General features: G+C 41.7%; 1 protein-coding gene across 20 annotated transcripts in view; it reads right to left on the reverse strand.

Annotated features, from left to right (window-relative positions):
• Positions 1 to 783: 783 nt before the first annotated feature.
• The window catches only part of LOC148779338 (uncharacterized), a 54,483-nt gene continuing 34,557 nt past the window's right edge, over positions 784 to 20,709 (reverse strand). For 6 of the 20 annotated variants that reach the window (XR_016048162.1, XR_016048165.1, XR_016048160.1 and 3 more), the window contains 6 exons: positions 17,093 to 17,225; positions 16,904 to 17,015; positions 16,747 to 16,801; positions 16,445 to 16,642; positions 2,280 to 2,453; positions 784 to 1,348 (listed from right to left, as the gene is read on the reverse strand). The gene's annotated coding sequence lies outside the window, so the exon portion shown is untranslated. Of the gene's footprint in view, positions 1,349 to 2,279; positions 2,454 to 16,444; positions 16,643 to 16,746; positions 16,802 to 16,903; positions 17,226 to 18,039; positions 18,318 to 20,709 lie in introns of those variants that run through there. The other 14 variants (XR_016048166.1, XR_016048167.1, XR_016048161.1 and 11 more) reach the window with 7 other exon arrangements.

The raw sequence follows: 20,709 nt of genomic DNA on the forward strand, positions 1-20,709 counted from the left end.
ATATATATATATATATATATATATATATATCCGTACTTCATTTTTTATAAAAAAAAACTTCTTCCCTGTAACTTTTGAAGTATGCTTTTTTTCTAGAAGAGAGAGAAGAGGTAATATGATCTCTTGCAATAGAGGCAGAGAGTATGGCTTCTTTCAAGTCCTTCCTTTCCATAAAGTCTCTCTCATCTTGTAAAATGCTCTGTTTGCCATGAGACCAATCTTCTTTCTCTATGGTTGTTAGCATAGGATTTTTCACTTATGCAGTTATTTTAATAATGGCACCAATTTTGTTGGTTACTTCCTAGACGTGAAATTGCGCTCAAGCTTCTTTCTCTTTACAAAATCTACAGTCTCTCTCTCTCTTCTTGTTCTTGGACAAGGATAGAATATCAAATGGGAAAGTCATTGTTCTAAGTGTGCCACTTGCAATGCTACCTTAGTTAAGCACATGAGAATCTCATTGCATCATTTCGAGATAATTTGGAGCATGCACAATTATATTCAGTGCCCTCTATTGGTTTTATAGAAAGTAAAAAACATGTATTTTAATAAATATAAGGGCAAAAGGTTGTCCAAAATTTTGGATTATAGGTTTCTAAAATCACCAATCAGAAATAAGATGTGTGTATAAAGATACATACAAGAATATTCATGGCCCATTTGATACTAAAGCAAAGCAACCAAACTCATATCTCAAAATCAGAGGAAAGACCAGGCTGAAACAAATGAGCAAAAATACATGCCGATCAACACACCCACACAGTGAAATCTTCATCCTCATCCTTCTCCAAAAACTTATTTATATAATCAAGGCAAAATATATACAAGACGTAATAAACAGAAAAAGAGGCTTCTACAAAGCCACTGGCTTGCTTCGAATGTCAAGAGAACGTGAAAATGTGGCTCTATAAAAAGCAATTGCTAATGCCTATTTAATTCTTTCAGTTTCAAATGAGAACCTTGGCAAATCCAGCAAAACATGCGCACAAGAGCAAGCTCTCCATGTTGCAGCAAAGGGTCCTTCCATGACTCGCTGATAAATGTATCGATGCCTTCGATTATTGAACGCTAGGAAATAAGAGGTGCAGGTGGGGCTAGCAACTCTCTTTATTCAGCGTTTTCCATGCAAATGAACAACTTGTTTTATGGCATCAAAGATGGACATGTCCTTCACTTCTTCCCATGCTTGCCAATCAGCAATCAGGTCAGCTCAGATCACTCAGAGTTCAGGAACTTTTAACTCTACAATTGCGTTCACCTCTATAGTATACTTCAGGATGGACTTCAATAAAACTGATATGTCCTCCATGCATGATGATGGGGGTGAAATTCCAAAGCATGCATGTTCCTAATGCAAAAAATTCAAGATTAGTTATTTTGCTAGGGTCCATGGAAAAAAAAGAAATCAAAATTAGGTAATATAATCATATATTCACTCAACCGTGAGAGTAACGAGTATTCAAATTTTGAAAATTCCCATGCATATTTAGACAAAATAGGAGACACTTATAATAGGAGACACATATGCCCAAGTCAAATTGTCGATTGATATCAACAAACAATATTGATCATGCAAGGAGCAAATGTTCTCGGGATTGTAAAAGAGACCATTTACTTTTTGTATAAGGGGGTCACAATTACTTCTACTCATTGGATGTCAAATTTCATGGCTTAGGGTGAGTCACAAAGTCCGAGAATTTTTTTTTCAAACTTTGAGTTTATCTAATGACACTCCTACAACCATCCAATTTGAGATCTAAAGGACCTAAATGATTGTGACCTCCTTGTACAAAAAGTAAATGGTCTCTTTGTATACTTTTTTATTGTTTTATATATACTTAACAAAAAAACCCAAAAGCAAATATTCTACATGTAAATGTGCTTAATACTTCTTTCATGGGTAGCAATAGTTATTTTTCATTTTGTTTGTGCAAATGTGCAGGTGCACGTGTGTGTCGGCGTGTAAGGGAGAGAGACAGAGGCTTGCACAATTACAAAGTAATATTAGGAATGTGGATATGGTTGGGACAAAAGTGCTGAAAACAATATAGCTATGAGATAATGTATAATGAATAGGTCCGTTAATCACATACATAGTAGGATGGAAAGAATACGAGGAAATGGTGATATATGGTTACAAGATTACTTATAATGGCAAATACCATCAGAGACTACAATACACAATTCCCCAATTTCACGATATGAGCTTTAATCAGTTATTTAGATATTCCTCCAGCCTAAGGGGATCAACAACATAGAATAACAATATTAAATAGTACCTGCACAGCAAGCAAACAAGCCTCATGTAGCAAAGGCTGCTAAGCTGAAAATATGCCTGAAATGCTTGAACAGCCAGACCTCCACTGTTGGCATAACTTACTGCTCTTTTCATCCATCATGGCATTGTGTCAAACATGAGCAAGTGTTGCTAGGGTAAATCCCAGCTCTACCACCTACAAAAAATTACATTGACTTAATAAAAAAGATAACTGAGAAACCACCTTGTTTAAAAAAACAAACAAATATCTATAATGCAGCTAGCAAAAGGCAAATAAACAGTACATAAAGTCTCATTTTCCATATTCAATGGCTATTTATACTTCCGTCGTCCCTGTTGAAAATAATGACTAATCCCAAAGTTTCATACTCACAAATGTTCTATTAGCAATTTGCCATCATATTATGGGCAGAAATCAAATCCCAAGTCAACTAAAATATCAATGTCTTGAGATGCAATTCATATCATCTATGAATCTCTCTCTCTCTCTCTCTCTCTCTCTCTCTCTCTCTCTTACACTCCCCACCACCACCACCAAACAAACACACAAGAAATAAAAAACTGACAAAAAGAGGCAGAAATATGAACATCTAACCAAATTCAAGGTGAACAGAAACCAAATAGAAAGATCTAGTATTAAAAAGTTCTGAACCTTCTAATGAATCCTCTAGGCATAAAACCCAAACGCAATAAATCATCATGTTCTCCATTAGTCAACCAACGTTCTTTTTTTTCCTGGAGGAAGTTGACTTTTGTATTGATTGTAATTCCCAAAACAGGGTGCCCTATACAGGAAGCCTTGAGGGTCCAAGAATCTTTGCCATAGATCCAAAAATGAGGTGAGCACTAAGGAAATGAGGTGAGCACTAAGAGAGGTCCAAATTCCCCTAGGAATAGTTGAGACTTGTTCCCTCCCTTGCTAGTGCATCTGCCGCAGCGTTACAATTCCTATGAGTGTGTCTCCAAGAGACTTGGACACTGCTGCAAATGTGGCCAATTTCGACAAAAATGTTATCTAGTCTCCAAGGGCAGAGGGCATTGCTAGAAGCCCAAGCGATAGTGTTGCTGTAATATCCTCTACCTACACCTTTCTGCTCCAAAGATGATTAAATCTTCTGAGTCCTCTGAGTAGAGACTTGCCCTCAGCGAATGTGGAGTCCTTGACTCTGATAGGCAGAGCATAAGAAAGGAGGATCAGGGCTTCAAAATTCCTAAACAGGCATCCAATGCCTGAGGAGCCCTGGTTGCCTAGAGAGCAGCTATCACATGGCCCCAGGTTCCGGTGTCCTTCATAAAGAAGCTTGAGGAATCCTGTGGGTACTTAGGTGCAGCAATGCTTGCCAATTTTGGTGAAGATCCGAAAAGGAGAAGATGGAGAAGCTTGGGAGGTTTAGGGCTCAGAATGTGACAAGTAACCTCCTTTTTTCAATAAGAGCTGAGGTAGAGGCTCTCTCCTCACTAAAGATCCTATTATTCTTCTCAATTCAAATGGTCCAAAGAGTGGCCGAGATGGAAGCACTCCATAGAAGATTTCCTGAATTTTTCCAAGGAGTTCCAAGGCATAAGGAGAAGAGGTAAGGGATCAATTGGGGAATGACCCGCAGCCACTTGAATAGAAGAAGAAGGTCGGTTCAAAGGGCCAAGGCAACCTCACAATTTAGAAATAGATGTTGATTGGTTTATTCAGCATTGAGGCACATGGTGCACCTGTTAGGAAAATGTATACCCCTTTGCTGTAGTTGATCGAGTGTCAAAGCCCTTTCATAGAGTGCTATCCAAGTAATAAGCTGGATTTTGAGGGCAAAAAGGAGCACCAAGCCATGGTGGCTATAGAGGGAAAGGCTGAGAGGGGAGGAGAAGGCAGGGACTATAAGCTTCAGTAAAATGAAGCAACTGTGAATAAATCTGATGGAGAGGGCGATCAGACAATCTTGTCATTGCATGTGGGAGAAAAATATCGAATCGGGCAAGACCGAGAGATTAAAAAACTGGTGAAGCTTGTGGTCAACTAAGAGTCTCTTGAAATTGTGGTTCCAAGATATCGCATTAGGTGGACCAGTAATGCATTCTGCCATCGAAGAGGAAGGGTTACGGGTCAGACAAAAGAAACTAGCAAGGGAGTAGTAAAGCAGGTGACGAGGAGGTGAACAAGGAATCGAGTTTCATCGTGTCTATGAGGACGGTTCGAGTACGGCTAGTTTGAAAGCAAGCTGACTGAAACAGGTAATTGATTCAATTCTCGCTTCATTGTCAAAGGTAAGTGAGGGAGGGAGCGCGGCAAGTTCTAGCCTTTCTTCCCTTGAAAGGAGACTGAACGACACCCGCAAGTATTTAATTTTAGGGAGAGACCATCCAGTACCTTCACTGAGGTTCAGCCAGCGAGCCTCTTGATCTGCCACAAAGTTGTGTGTAGCCCCAGGGTCAATCATAGCCTCTGTAGGTTTTCAATTGATAGACACTTCTACATACATAAGATCTCATGCTTGGGGCTTGACTTTCTTCACTTGCCCCTTCAATGAGCAGCCTTAGAGCCCTCATGAGTTTTTCCAATCTAGCGACTACGACCATAAAGAAAAAGGACATAATGAAAAGGGAAATACTGGAAATTGTGGCCTTGATAAGGGTTGCTTTGCAGCCTGGTGAAAGGACTCTCCCTTTTCATGAAGCCAGGTGCCACTCGACTTTGTCTATAACCAGGCTCCATAACTGGATTCGATGAAGGCCAATGCAAGATGGAAGCCTAAGATAGGATGAAGGCATTGGCTCTACAGCACATCCCCATGAGTCAGCGAAGCATTTCACTATGGCTTGGTCAAGGCAGATTCCTGTCATCTTAGTTTTTTCTAGGTTCACCCTAAAGCCCGTAGCCAACTTGAAGCATTGGAGGAAGAGCAATAAACAACTAACTTTTTAAAAAATTGCATCACAAAAAAGGAGGGTATCATCGACATATTGGAGGTGGAATATAGAGAGACCCCACCTACCCACTTGGAAACCCTAAATACATCCCGTGTTGTACACACGAGATAGTGAGGCACTGAACACCTCAGCTACTATGGCAAGTAGGAAGGGTGAAAGGGGGTCCCCTTGGTAGAGCCCTCTTGAAGCATGAATGTAACCCTTAGATGTGTCATTAATAGGGTCCAAAAATTGGGGTTTTGAATCCATCTCAACCATAGAGAGCCAAATGGCATTCTGGACAAAGTCTCATCATCATAAGCTTTTTGATTACCAAGTCTGGGATTTTTGCTCTACAGCGAGAATGGATGCACTCGTGTGCTATTAGTGCCCCATCGAGAATCTAATGTTCCTTCTCAAAGGTCCCTTGGGACGATAAGATCACCTGACCAAGGACCCGTTTAAGGCGGGAAGCCAAGCCTTTAAGAGAATTTTGTAGGAAGTATTAATCAAATTAATGGGTTTTAAGTCTTTAAGCTCTTTTGCTCCCTCCTTCTTGGGGATCTTAGCAATGAAAGTGGCATTCATCGCCTTATGGATAGTAGCTCGAGAGTGAAATTAAGAAAAGAAAGCCACAATATCAGTCCTAAGGGTATCCCAAAAGACTTTGAAGAGGGCTATGGGGAAGTCCATTGAGGTCTTTAATGGCTTGGAGTATTTTGTCCTCCTAAAAAGGGCTTTCCATAGAGGCTGCAGATTTGGGAAAAACAGAAGAGAAGGAGTGGTCCGCCATTACTGGCCTAGGACTAGAAGGGGAAGAGAAAAGCTTGGAAAATATTCGACAACCGCTGCCTCAATGAGATTGGGATGGTCAACAATCTGGTTCCCCACCTTAAAGTGGGTAATACAGTTCTCCCTTCTTTGACAGTTGGCTATCTTGTGGAAATAAGTTGTATTTTGGTTGTCAAGCTTGAGCCATCTGACTTTGGCCCGATGAGCCCAATAAATTTTTTCTCTTCTTTAGGAGGAATTGGTAATCACGTTTATGGATGGATCGAGAATCCAGCTGAAGGGGAGGGAGGTCTAAGTTCTTCAATGGAGTCTCAGTGTTGAATATACCTCAAAAGGGAATCTTTTTGGTATCAAAAGTTTCCAGGGAGTTGTGAACTCCATGATTTCAGGAAAACTTTGAGCATTTGAAGCTTTTTCTACAAGATAAAACCGGCGCATCCATTCACGAGGGGGGAGAAGGACTCCCAATGGTTACGAACAGGAGAGGGGAAGCTGGGCTCTTAGAGCCAAGACAACTCAAAGAGAAAAGGCTTAGGACATCGAGGAAGGGATTGGGTATCTAGCAGGATAGATCTATGATTTGAGGTGGGCTTGGGAAGCACCAGAGTGCCAGGGAACTCATGATCCCACTCGAGAGGGATTAGAAATCTATCTAAATTTGAGAGGCTTGGATTAGCCGAATGACTAAACCAATTGAACTCTGCTCCTTCCAACAGGATGTCTAGAAGACTGTTATGAGACCATCTGGAGAGATTAAAATCACCTCCTACACACCACTTAGAAAAAGGGAGGGTCATCAAAGACTGTAACTCTCTCAAAACAGCCAATTTCTCGTTGTCTTCTTGTGGTCCTTAGACCACAAACCATTTCCAATGGAGGAAATCATTGATCCTAGCTAGGGTCACTATGACAGAGAACTTGCCAATGTGAGAGGCAACCAAGGTGTGCTGAGAAGGGTCCCAAAGGACCCAGATACCGCCAAAAGGTCCTATTGCATCTAGAGCTAACCACTGGTAGGGGAAAGCCCCAAATATTCTGAATTTGGGATAGGGTGTGGGAAGGAAGTTTGGTTTCCACTAAGCCAAGAAGAGAGGGAGAATACTGTGAAACAAATTGACGAATATTTTTCCATTTTCTTGGGTGGCCCAAACCCTTATATTCCAAATAAAGATCTTCATTGCAAAGATAAGGGGCGAATGGCACTCATGGTCGAGCGGCGAGAATGCCAAGGAGCCTAGGGAGTGGGGAGGACCTTAGCTGAGGGTTCTCCTTTCTCATACTTTACTTTAACAGAGAGTTGTATAGCTCTTGGGATGCTCTTAAATTGGTAGAGGGAGCCTTACCTTTAACATTCTTCGACTTAGACTGGTGTCTAGATTCGCGATCAGCATTGATGAAGGCTTCAAGGGCTTCATGTGGGCCGTTGAACAGGAAGCCCATCATTGAAAGGTTCTTGTGAGGATTGCCTTGGGCTTGGTCGATTTCGTTCATTAAGCTAGAATCCACAAAGGCCGGTGAAGAAGAGTTTGAGGAATAGGAAGAAGAGGGGTTATCAAAGGGAAGGGAAAGATTTGTGAGTAGGGGAGAAGGATACTCTTCACCGAGATTGTACGGTAGCAAAGGGGGGAGGGGACCTTCAAAAGGGGAAATGTGAAAAGAATGGCAGCCCGGGGGAGTAGGAGGTTGAGGCGGAATTAAGGGTGAAGAGGAAGGCTGAGAGGTGGAATAGATGGCTAACAATGGGCTTGAATGAGGGCTTGTGCATGAAGGCATCTGGTGAACAGGCTGGGTAGGCCTCGATATCGAAGCTTAATTAGGTGAGGCAATGGTGGCAACAAGGTTGGGACATGGGGGGAGAGAAGAGGAGGAGATGAATTAGGAGGAAAATGGTGAGGTGGACTAATGAGGTTAGGGGAGGGCATACAAAGAGGGGGTGCAGGAGGAAGGGGTTGCAAGCCTAGGATTGCATAGAGAAAGGGTGGAGAGAGAGAGGGGAAAGAGAGCAAGGGTATAAGAGCTTGGGCAGAACGAGATAAAGGAGCATTCTGCATGTGAACACGATTGGATGGCTGAAAAGGGGGGGAAAGGGGCACGAAAGGAGAGGGCACGTGTACACCTTCCATGTTACAGAGGGGTTGAGAAAAGGTAATTGAAGAAACAACATGGTCAACAAGTGAAAAAGCGGGAAACGGAGGAGGGAGGGAGAGTTGCGTCCTATTTCCCTAAGACCAAAGGGAGACTCAGACGGAGGACACCTGGTATCACGGGATTGGGAAGGGAAGCAGCGATCACATGCTCACCAAGAAGGGTGCAACGAAGGACAAGGGATAAAGAGCCATGTGGCAGCTCCTAAAAATAGGAAACTGCGATCAAAAGATCGCGATCAAGAGATTGCTGAGATGCACGCCAAGGGAGGATCGATGGGGGACAATCGAGAAGGAGCCACGTGACTGTTCTAGATGGGGAGGTAAAGCCGCCTGCTTTAAGGCAAGGGATGAATTGCCTTGGGAAATGGGGTTTGTGGAGCCACCTGTCGTCCCATCGGCCTTAATGACAGGAGGCTCGAGAGGTGGTGATGCTCCTGGGGCAAAGTTTGCTGCACAATCGAAACTTGGACGCTGATGGTGATTTCTTAGCGGCCCTCTGTGTGAGACCTTGGTCCATCCATCCTGGTGTACTAAGGAACATGATCCAAACAGATGAGGATCAACGATGGGGAGAGGTGAAGGACCAAGGCCAAGGGAATGTGGAAGAAGAGGCCATTAACTTCAGCCAAATGAAGGGCGGGACGAGGGAAGGCACCAACGATTCCACAAGAAGTTGGATTGATCCAAAAAGTAGGGTGTCTGAGGACCGCTAATGGATCGAGCTAAACGCGCAGCAAGAGTCCCTAATATTTTTGAAAGTGTCAATGTGCCACTCCTGCATGGGGATGTTGGTGGCCTGGAGCCAAATTGTTTGCGGAAAAACGGCTCCCAAGTTCTCACTCCAAGCAGAAAGGGCGAGAGATGCCCCATTGAACCGAGAATGGTGTCCCTGCAGGGCATTATTACGGCTGACTTCATATGGGAAAGAGAAGAAATTCTCAAGGCAGGTAAGGATTGAGACAGCCCAAACTTCCTTATTCCATTTCTCTAAACCATTGAGGTCGTGGGGGGGTTGGGGGGTGGGGGGCGAAGGTGAATCGACCCACCAAAGAGGACCTCAAGGCCTTCACAATATAGGAAGAATGTGGCCCCCCAATTGGAACGATGAAAGGGGTGAGGAAGCTCTATTATGGATGAGGTGAGAGTAGCTATGGTAAAGTGGGGAGGGGGGAGGGGAGTGGCTAGAGAGAAAGAGGGTTGGGCGAAAGAAGGCGGTGGTCGAGTAGGGGCAGGGCTTCGGTGGAGGAAGGTGGTGGTCGAGGACGGCCCAAGAAAGGGAGAGGAGGGAAAGCACTCCCATACGGACCTTGTTGTAGGGAATTTTTGACACACTTGCATCCCCGATATGAATATAGGAGGAGTCAGTAGCAACCTAGACCCGCAGGTACCAAAAACGCCTAGGGACTATGAGAGCCCCTAACCAAATAAGCCTAATTTTGGAAGAATTCGAAAAGGTATCATCTCGACCTCAAAAAGCATGAGAAGGTAGCATTAGATGTCACATACATGCCCACTAAGTTTTGTCTGGATTCAACAACGATAAAGCATATCAGAAAGATATTTCATTTGCAATGTTACTCTCTTACATGCCCAAAATACTGCATAATTGAAGCTATACTGCTGAGGCCTCAGGTGGTTGTCAGACAACGACATTTGAACTCAGAAGGCTCAAAAACCTTAGAATATCAAGTTTCGGCTCATTCGAACTCATTGAAGGCCGACTTTCCCAAAATAGGTAGGCTGTACACTATTCATGAGAGGCTTAAAGAACCAGTTTGCATGTGAACACTCGCACCAACATGATTGGATGGGCGAAAATGGGGGAAAGGGGCACGATAAGAGAGGGCATGTGTCCACCATCCGTGTAGAGGAGGGGCTGAGAAAGGTAACTGAGGAAACAGTAGGGTCAGCAAGTGGAAAGAGGGAAAGGGATGTGCACCGGACAGTTGCTTGCTACTTTCCTAAGATCGGAGGGAGACCTGAAGGGCGAACACCTAGTGTCACGGGATTGGAATGAGAAGAGGTGATCACATGCTCACAAGGAGGGTTAGACGAAGGACAAGGGACAACGAGCTATGTGCCATCTCCTGAAAGAAGAAACTGCGATCAAGAGATCGTTGAGATGCACACTAGGGGAGGATCGATGGGGGGACAATCGAGAAAGAGCCATGTGGTTTTTCCAGATGGGGAGATAGAGCCGCCTGCTCTAAGCACAGGGATGACCTGCCTTGAGAAATGGGGTTTATGAAGCCACCTATCGTCCTAATGGCCTTAATGATGGGAAGCTTGAGAGGTAGTGAAGCTCTTGGGGTACCAGTTTGCTTAGTGCCAACTCTGTGAGCCGCTTGATCGAAACTTGGACGCTGATGGTCATTTCTCGACTGCCCTCTATGCGAGACCTTGGTCCATCCATCCTCGTGTACCGAGGAACGTGATCGAAACAGAGGAGGATCGTGGTGTTTAAGATGGCGGGACGAGGTGGAGGACCAAGCCAGGGGAATGTTGAAGAAGAGGCCATCAACTTCAACCAAGTGGAGAGCGGGATGAGGGAAGGGGCCAACGATTCCATGAGAAGTTGGATTGATCAAAGAGGATGGGTGCCTGAGGACCACTAGTAGACCAAGCTAAATACACCGAGTGTCCCCAATTTTTTTGAAGGTGCCGATGTGCCACACCTGCATGGGGATGTCGGTGGCCTAGAACCAAATTGTTTGCAGAGCAACTCCCAGGTTCTAATTCCAGGCAGAAAGGGCAAGAGATGCCCCATTGAACTGAGAATGGTGTCTTTGTAGGGCACAATTACAGCTGCCTTCGGATGGGAAAGAGAAAAAAAAATTCTTCAGGTAGGTTAGGTCTGAGACAACCCAAACTTCCCTATTCCATTTCTCAATACCTTTGATGTTGTGCCTGGCGGTGGTGTATCGACCTACCAAAGACGACCTCAAAGCCTTCACAATATGGGAAGAGTGTGCCCCCCAATTGAAATGGTGAATGGGGTAAGGGAGCTCCATTATGGATGAGGTTGGTGTCGCTATGGTAAGGAGGGGGGGAGAGGTTAGAGAGGAAGAGGGTTGGGTGAAGGAAAGCGGTGGTCGAGTAGGGGTCAGGGCTTGGGCGGAGGAAGGCGGTGGTCGAGGAGGGTCCAAGTGAGGGAGAAGAGGGAAAGCACTCTCAGACGGACCCAAGTTCATTGAATAACTCTCCCTATGTATTTTTAATTATCTCTAATATGGTCAACCAACCTTCTTCCTCTCAATCACTGGTGGTACTTACAAAAAATTATTCAGCAGTCGACCAACCTTCTTCCTCTCAATCATTGGTGGTACATACAAAAAATTACTCTCCAATTTAGTACTATTACCACAAAAATTTCTTAATATTTTAAACATCTTAAAAGAACAAAACATGAATTTTAAAATTATAAATATTATTCTTTTACCAAAGTATCTATACATAATTAAAGTAATAGAAAAATAAGAAAAACTACAATCAAAAAGATTTCGGGATGTGATCAAGCAAATGCCTCCATGTTTGTCACTAAAAAATGACATGTTTGGTGAGCCTCACCAGATTGTCTACTGGTGTGTCAGAACCAGCAACAGATTAATCAGATATAGTGGTAGAGCCACACACCAAAACATGTCTAAACTGCATCTTTGATTCATGTAATCCATTCAGCTACTCACATGTTCTATGAGCAGATTAAATACTGCCAAACTCATGAGGTGCACAATATCATCATGCATATGACAAATCAAAATCAAATGACCCCAGATCCAATGATCCCATGGGTCAAGATAGAATTGGGAAGAGGAAATAAGAATTCCAACTAAAATAAAAGCTATTTTGCATCTTACGAAATGCTCATCAATTTATGATTAAATCTAACAGTCAGGTCATAAATGACCAAAACAAAATTCATGCCTACAAACAGTGGCATGTGATGTTGATTATTTCTTAATGTACACCTAAAATGAAATCAAATGCACATAGTTACATACCATCTTAAACATACCTATGCACACATTATTCACAAAATCCCTCCGGAAATACAAGAAGTGGATCATTATCAAGGGCTTCAACATGTTGTTTCATTCCATGATAATAAAACTCACTAATTTAGGGTTGCCATAACACAATAAAGACACTATAATAACCTCCATCAATTAAAAATATCCTCAATTCTTTACTACGATTTCAGACCCCTGGTTAGGTATGATTGAAGTGAAAAATCAATTTTTTTATGACTTGGGTACAGACCAAGATTGGCTATATAAAACTACTTGGCCTAGATCACAACTGAAGTTTGTCAAAGTGGTTTGTGAATTTTATATACAATTTGTGGGATGCCCATCAGATTGGTTATACATGGCCCATGTTCAGCCACACTATGCAGACTAGAAAAGAAAATGGTTGTATTTTGTTGTGATTGAACCATGAAAAAATTTAGTTAACATTATCATAAAAAAAAAAAAAACCTGAAATTTTTTTTCAATAGGCTTTAGGCCAAATGCAATGTTCTTTAGTAATGCCAAAATCGATCCATCCTACTGTGCAATAGACCTGCTAGGCTTTAGTATCCTGACACTGTAGCTGCTAACGAGTAACATTATTTCTCTTGCTAATGCTCTTTGTTTTGTTTCAATTTTCTATGTTTGGAGTGACTACTTCTCATTTTGAATTCTTTTTAGTACGGATTCCATGTATCTGGGAGGAATCGAAGGAATCCTGAAAGATGGGCACAGGTGGACAGGTTCGGCAGGCACATTGTGTAGTGGGAACACGAGCAGCAACAACAGATCTCTGAATGGAAAAAGCATCACAATTCTTGTTTAGAAAGGAGAGCTAGACATAAATGTGGGCTACCTTCGAGGAACTATGTTGCGTCGTACACTCAATAGTGCAAACTGAGGATTTGGGAATCCAAAAACGAGCAAATGGATTTGTATACCCCACGAGGTTATGGAGCATGGTGAGAATAAATTAGTTATTTTTATGTAGTTTCTCTATTTTCCTTAAATAATCGTTAGCATAGAGTGCAGTTTAATGCTCTTACAATTTCGATGAAATAGATAAGCTATGTGAATAGAAGCATATAGATCTAGGACACCCTTATGATGGTCCAAGAGCGAGGGCCCAATGCTCAGGGGACCTTGCAGGGGCCTTGAGTTCCAAACATAATCACTATTACAAGATGTAATAAACAACAAAAGAGGCTTCCACAAAGCCATTGGCTTGCTTCGAATGTCAAGAGAATGTCAAAATGTGGCTTTACAAAAAGCAATTGCTAATGCATGTTTAATTCCTTCAATTTCAAATGAGAACCTTGGCAAATCGAGAAAAACATGCGCACAAGAGCAAGCTCCCATGTTGTAGAAAGGGGTCCTTCCATGACTCGCTGATAAAAGTATTGATGCCTTCGATTATTGAACGCTAGGAAATAGGAGGTGCAGGTGGGGCTAGCAACTCCCTTTATTCCGCATCTTCTATGCAAATGAACAGCTTGTTTTATGGCATCAAAGATAGACATGTCCTCTACTTCTTCCCATGCATACCAATCAGCAATCAAGTCAGCTCAGATCACTCAGAGTTCAAGAACTTTTAACTCTACAATTGCGTTCACCTCTATAGTATACTTCAGGATGGACTTCAATAAAAGTGATGTCCTCTATGCATGATGATAGGGGTGAAATTCCAAAGCATGCATGTTTCCGACGCAAAAAATTCAAGATTAGTTATTTTGCTAGGGGTACATGGAAAAAAAAAAAAAACTCAAAATTAGGTAATATAATCATATAAATTGTTCACTCAACCATGAGAGTAAAAAGTATTCAAAATTTGAAAATTCCCATGCATATTTAGACAAAAGAGGAGACGCATATGCCCAGGTCAAATTGTCGATAAGCAGGGCATAAAATAGGAGACGCATATGCCCAGGTCAAATTCCTAAACAGACGTCCAATGCCTGAGGGGCCCTGGTTGCCTAGAGAGAAGCCATCAGATGGCCCCGGGTTCCGGTGTCCTCCATAAAGAAGCTTGAGGAATCCTGTGGGTACTTGCGTGCAACACTGCTTGCCAATTTTGGTGAAGATCCGAAAAGGAGAAGTTGGAGAAGCTTGGGAGGGTTAGGGCTCAGAATATGACAAGTGACCTTCTTTTTTCAATAAGAGCTGAGGTAGAGGCTCTCTCCCCACTAAAGATCCTATTATTCCTCTCAATTCAAATGGTCCAAAGAGTGGTTGAGATGGAAGCTCTCTATAGAAGATTTCCTGAATTTTTCCAGGGAGTTCTAAGGCATAAGGAGGAGAGGTGAGGGATCTATTGGGGAATGACCCACAACCACTTGAATAGAAGAAGAAAGTCGGTCCAAAGGGCCAAGGCAACCTCGCAATTTAGAAATAGATGTTGATTGGTTTCTTCAGCTTTGAGGCACATGGTGCATCTATTAGGCAAAGGGATACCCCTTCGCTATAGTTGATCGAGTGTCAAAGCCCTTTCATAGAGTGCTATCCAAGTAAAATGCTGGATTTTGGAGGCAAAAAGGGCCAAGAGCCAAATGGCATTCTGGACAAAGTCTCATCAATAATTTCCCAGTCCACATGATCATAAGATTTTTTATTACCAAGCCAGAGATTTTTGCACTACAACGGGAATGTATGCATTCGTGTGCTATTAGAGCCCCATCGAGAATCTGGCATTCCTTCACAAAGGTCCCTTGGGATGATAAGATCACCTGACCAAGGACACGTTTAAGGCGAGAAGCCAGGCCCTCAAGAGAATTTTGTAGGAAGTATTAATCAGACTAATGGGTATGATGTCTTTAAGCTCTTCTGCTCTCTCTTTCTTGAGGATCTTGGTAATGAAAGTGGCATTCATCGCCCTATGGATAGTCGCTCGAGAGTGAAAATCAGAAAAAAAAGCCATGATATCAATCCTAAGGGTATCCCAAAAGACTTCGAAGAGGGCTATGGGGAAGCTGTCAGAGCTGAGGGTCTGGTCTCCATTGAGATCTTTAATGGCCTTGAGTACTTTGTCCTCTTAAAAAGGGCTTTCCAAACAAGCTGCAGATTCGGGAGAAATTGAAGAGAAGGAGAGGTCCGTCATTACTGGCCTAGAACCAGAATGGGAAGAGAAAAGCTCAGAAAAATATTCGACAGCCGCTACCTCAATGAGATTGGGAAGGTCAACAATCTGGTCCTACACCTTGAAGTGGGCAATAGAGTTCTCCCTTCTTCAACAGTTGGCTATCATGTGAAAGTAAGCTATATTTTGGTTGCCAAGCTTGAGCCATTTGACTTTGGCCCTTTGAGCCCAATAAATTTCTTTTTTCTTTAGAAGGCATTGGTAATCATGTTTGTGGATGTATCGAGAGTCCAACTTAGAAGGGGAGAGAGGTTTAAGTTCTTCAATGAAGTCTCAGTGTTGAATAGACCTCAAAAGGGAGTCTTTTGGATATCACAAGTTTTCAGGGAGCAGTGAACTCCATGATTTCAAGAAAACTTCGAGCATTTGAAGCTTTTTCTACAAGATAAAACGGGCCCACCCATTCACGAGGGGGGAAAAGGACTCCCAATGGTTACAGACAGAAGAGGGGAAGCCGAGCTCTTAGAGCCAAGATAGCTCAAAGAGAAAAGGCTTAGGCCCTCGAGGAAGGGACTGGGTATCCAGCCGGATAGGTCTATGATTTGAGGCGGGCTTGGGAAGCACCAGAGAGTGGGTGCCAGGTAACTCATGATCCCACTCGATAGGGGTTAAAAATCTATCTAATTTTGAGAGGCTTGGATTAACCAAATGACTAGACCAACTGAACTCCACTCCTTCCAACAGGATGTTTAGAAGACTGTAATGAGCTAAGAAATCAGAGAACTGTACCATTGAAGGGGCAGTTTTGTCATGGGAATTAAAGCGTGTTGAGATGGGGGCAATTAAATCAGAGAACTGTACCAATGTGAGAGGCAATTAAAGCGTGTTGAGATGGGACCATCCAGAGCTAACCACTGCTAGGGGAAAACCCCAAATATTTTGAATTTAGGAGAGTGGGGGAAGGAAATCTTGGTTTCCACCAAACCAAGAAGAGAGGGAGAATACTGTGAAACAAATTGACGAATATTTTGTTGTTTTCTTAGGTGGTCCAAACCCTTATATTCCAAATAAAGATCTTCATAGCAAAGGTAAGGGGCGAATGGCACTCATGGTCGAGCGACGAGAATGCTAAGGAGCCGAGGGAGTGGGGAGGACCTTAGCTGAGCGTTCCCCTTTCTTGTACCTTACTTTGAAAGAGAGTTGGATAGCTCTAGAGATGCTCTTAAATTGGCGGCGGGAGCCTTACCTTTGGCATTCTTCGACTTATACTGGCATCTTGAGTCGTTATCTCAAGGGCTTCATGTAGGCCATTGATCAGGAAGCCCATCGCTTAAAGGATCTCGTGAGGATTGCCTTGGGCTTGGTTGATTGCGTTCGCAAAGCTAGAGTCCACAAAGGCCGATGAAGAAGATTTTGAGGAATAGGAAGAAGAGGGATTGCCTCCCTACAACACAAGAATGGAAATTCTTCTTTATTAAATGGGATTGCAACCGCATCAAATGTATCGAGGAGAATGGTAAAGTGAGACAACTACAAACAGGTTCTTACCTTCTCAAGAAACTCTAGTTCACTTCTCCTTTCCTATCTCGCATTAAATTCCTGCCTGTGAGTAGCTCAATCATAGTATTGCTTTGATATTAAAGAAAAGAAAAGAAGAGTATCCAAAGATGGATAGATATCTTGAGAAAATGGCGGTGGTGGTTACCTGAGCACTGCTTGAGCCTTTTCAATGGCTGCATGAAGTGGAGAGGTTCAGTTATCCAGCGCAACAACTCGTCTAGTTCGCTTCTCCCTTCCTCTCTCAATCAAATTCTCAACTGCTTTGATATTTTAAAAAAAAAAAAAAAAGCAAATGATGGAAACATATCTAGAGGAAAATGGCAATGGTGGTTACCTGAGCTTTGCCTTTTCAATGGCTGCATGATGTGGAGAGGTTCGGTTATCCAGCGCAATAACTTTGCTATCAACATCGTCTTCCGCTCCCAATGCTTCTAACGCTAAACATTTAAGCAAGACACCCATCCATCCTAACACAACCATCACATGGATGAAAATATATATATATATATATATATAACATATTTCAAGAACATATACATGCTGTGGGGAAAACAAACTCATGATTCAAATGCGCAATTGAACTAACGCTAGCATAATACAAGCCTTTCAACCATGTTAAGGTGATGCATCAAAATACTTTGTACCTTTTTTGATGGATAAAAACATTTCTATATATAAAAAGGATCAAAGAACACAAAAATACAAAAGCGAATGACATGGGTCAAGAGCTGCCCTGAGCCAGAAATCATCATCTCAAGGACCAGCTGGTCTCCCTCTGCCTCTACAAGGATACCTAAAGACAGATTTTCTATTTTATTTTTCTTATTAGGGAGATAACAGTAAGTTGAAGGGTGGCTACATCGAGCAGCATGAGTTAGGACATAAGTCAGGCAGCAGAAAAGTTTAAAATTGAAGTGCATCGATGATTCTCTAGAAATTAAATAGTGGCCTTATCAGAGTTACACAGATGCACATTCAAACTTTGCACAGATATGCCCCTTATCCTCTTTTATTGATGATCAGTTAGAGAGAAAGACAACCACTGGACCTTTTCCTTTTCCACTTGATCCTTCTTCTATTTGTATTTCTGTTACAATCTCTTTATGTTCTCTCTTTCTCTCACTAAAAGAATACAAACCTTTATCTCTCTAACTATTTACAAATGTAATTCTCTTTTTCTCACTAAAAAACAGTGCACATAAGTCAGAGACAGAGCTGTCAAAGGATGCCAGTATGAAGTAAAGTCGGGGCATGGAAGCAAACAGAAGTCTAATCCAGTACCTCAGAAGGGATCAGATATCCTTCAATCTCGGCAATGCAATCATTTATAGGCGGCAAAAGTTCCAAAATATGGGCATTGGATAGTGCTTTCTATGCAGCAAGTCTGACTGGCACTTCGACTGAACGGTGGAGATATACACCTAATTGCTGGCCAAATAGGATACAACACTGAATTGCTCGATGGGGATCTCAATAAATGAGCGATAACTTTCATGGACCTCTTTTACGAAGTAAAGGATTTTTCTGCTATATCCACCATTTTTCATTTTCAGGAACGACTGTGAGAGGAAAGGAACATGAAGCATTGGAAGTTGGGTTAAATCATTGGTGAAAAGAAAATTGAAAGGGAAGTTAAGCATTGGAAGTTGGGAATGTTATGACAATCCATGCCTCTCTTTAAACTAAGAAATCAAGTTGTTACGCAAAGTTGAATTCAGAGGAAATGCAGAGAAAATTAAAAGTAAATAAATACAAAGATGAGAGAAAAATAAGATAAACAAAGCGATTAAACCAGTTTGCTTATGGGATAAGTTAGCGTGTGATGACAACCTGAGGCATTGAATAAATCGCTTCTCCTCCGATATCTCCCTTTCAACACAAAGATTCTTGCAACAAATGAATGAAAAATCCAGAAACCAAGATAACAAATCTTATAGAGAGAAACTAAATCGAGATAGAGAATTAGAGACTAATGATCAGAAAAGGTAATTTTTACCATTATAGAAATCACTCGGAGAAAATGACTAAAGATTTATCAAAGAAAATGACTAAAGATTTTATGTTTGAAATTTTAAGAAATAAGAAAGCTCCATCATCTATGTTATAAGGACATGGGTACAAGTGTCAGTGTCATACACCAATATACATGTCAGAAACGCAACTTAGCCCCTTCTAGATACAACACATTCATATATACATTCGACGGGTCGGGAGGCGGGATTTTAAGCGATTAAAGTATCTTAGTTTCTATAGTGTTAGACATGTGTGTCACATGCTTAGTGTCTACATGAGCCCAAAACCTTGCACACTCATCCAAGTCTTGTAGACCGTCATTTATTTAGAATGTTGGTGTTTACATTATTCTTGATAAGGATTTATATATCTTTTCTCCGGTTCTTTGTTTATTTTGGCAGTGATGATGGCGAACAACAAGGAGTTGAAAGATTGTGACAAATGTGAAACCTGTAGAGAGAGAGCAAAGTTAGGGTTCATGCGTAAAGATATCATGGATATTGGGAGGCTTATGTGGACTAAAATATGCCCCTTATTAACATATTGCTTGAGAATCACTTACTTGTTGCAAAGCCTACTAAACACTCTACACATTCGGGCCTTCCCTAAATGTTTATTTAACTTCAGTTGCATTTATAGTTAGTTAATAGTTAAATTTTCATTTGGATGATGAAAGTGCAAAATATATCCATTTTTTTATTCGAATTATATCCACCTTTTAGCTTCCCATGCAAGGGTGTCCTCTCTCTCTCTCTCTCTCTCTCTCTCTCATACACACACATACACAGATTTGGCTTAGCAAAGTGGTTAGTTATTTTTGGGTAGCAATGCGATATCCTAAGTCCTAGTTTCATTTATCTTTTATCTTATATCAAATATCCCAGGTTTCAATCTTTGCTTTTCACATTTTTTCCCCCATTATTTCAAATCACATGCTTTCAAAGTATTGTTTTTATATTTATATACATTTGGAATACTTTTTTTAAAAAAATGTGTCGAGTGCCTAAAAGCCTCTACATGGCACCATAAGCAGCATGCACGCATGACAATGACATTGGAGGGCAATAATGTCAAGCTTCATGAAAGGCAATTTGATTGGAGTTGTAGCGGACTACATCGCTGAAAATATGATAGGTGCCTTGCCTGACAAATATGAGATTAACTCTACGACCCAAGTTCAACTCCGACTAGAAAAGTACAATTCTTGAAGGGTGAAAGAAATAGACTTGGTTACCGAGAATGTTAATAAAAATGAATGTCCTCGTAAAAGACACATACAATCCCAGACCACATACCCGCCTCTATGGTCCTAAACAGTGTAACCCCATCATGGGAGCACACTTTGTTGGGCATTAGTGGACTTATTGGCTTCGCACCCTTAATTAGCATTTCCTCCAAATATGCTAAAACCTTCACTTGCCCTTCTAGTGAAAAACTTTAGTAACACACGCTTTGCCGAGCATATCATCCCATAATGTCCCTGCCTCTCACAACTCCCCATTCTATTATATGTCAATGTCCTTGGATAAAACCCTTTCTCAAACTCATCAAAAAGTTTCCTTGCCGCTCTAAGTTTACCGCCTTTACAAAGCCAATATATGCGTGTACTATATATAGCATTATCGGGATGCAGTTCCTCTTTAAGAGCTTCTTCCATAGCATACAAGCCTCATCAACCTTGCCTTCTTGACATATAAGATAAAAATAATTTGAAACACAGGGTTCGTTTAACACAAGGCCTTAATTAGAATATTGCAAGTAAAAACAATTGGAAATATCCCAAATTTCCTGCAATTCCTATACAATACATATAATTAACCAAATCATGCCTTTTGGTCTGAATCATTGCATTCAAAAGAGTATTAAAAGATCTGAATCATTGCATTCAAAAGAGTATTAAAAGACCTGACTTGTTTATTCTAAACTCATTCATCCTGA

The sequence above is a fragment of the Amborella trichopoda genome, chromosome 13 (assembly GCF_054954075.1).
Source record: "Amborella trichopoda isolate Santa Cruz 75 chromosome 13, AtrichopodaSantaCruz75HAP2 v2.0, whole genome shotgun sequence".
Lineage (NCBI taxonomy): Eukaryota > Viridiplantae > Streptophyta > Magnoliopsida > Amborellales > Amborellaceae > Amborella > Amborella trichopoda.